Genomic DNA, 274 nt, shown 5'->3' with positions numbered 1-274 from the left:
CTTCAGCAGACGTGCTGCTGCTGCTCCACCACAGCAATCCCCACTGGTGAGCAGGAATTTATTAACAAAGCGCTTTAAAGCATCTCGAAGAGGTGGATTGCATTTAATTAAATGTCGGCTTTTGGCTCCCTGTAGCTGCTCCCTACAAAGCTGAAAACTGAAGGTATTTAAACCAGAGTCTGGCTCCCTCCCCTGCTCCTCATCCCCATTAATTACACTTCAGGACACTTTTGTCTTCCCGAATTGCCACGGGTGCCGTGCCAGTGCTGGAGGG

At 50.0% G+C, this 274-nt stretch overlaps 1 protein-coding gene across 1 annotated transcript in view; it reads right to left on the bottom strand.

Moving 5' to 3' along the window:
• LOC104272236 (potassium channel subfamily T member 1-like) overlaps positions 1-274 on the bottom strand; it is a gene marked incomplete at its 3' end in the record, with an annotated part of 35,587 nt that overhangs the window by 344 nt on the left and 34,969 nt on the right.

This window comes from Apaloderma vittatum, unplaced genomic scaffold, assembly GCF_000703405.1.
Source record: "Apaloderma vittatum isolate BGI_N311 unplaced genomic scaffold, ASM70340v1 scaffold19173, whole genome shotgun sequence".
Lineage (NCBI taxonomy): Eukaryota > Metazoa > Chordata > Aves > Trogoniformes > Trogonidae > Apaloderma > Apaloderma vittatum.
This window is presented reverse-complemented; position numbering and strand designations above follow the sequence as displayed.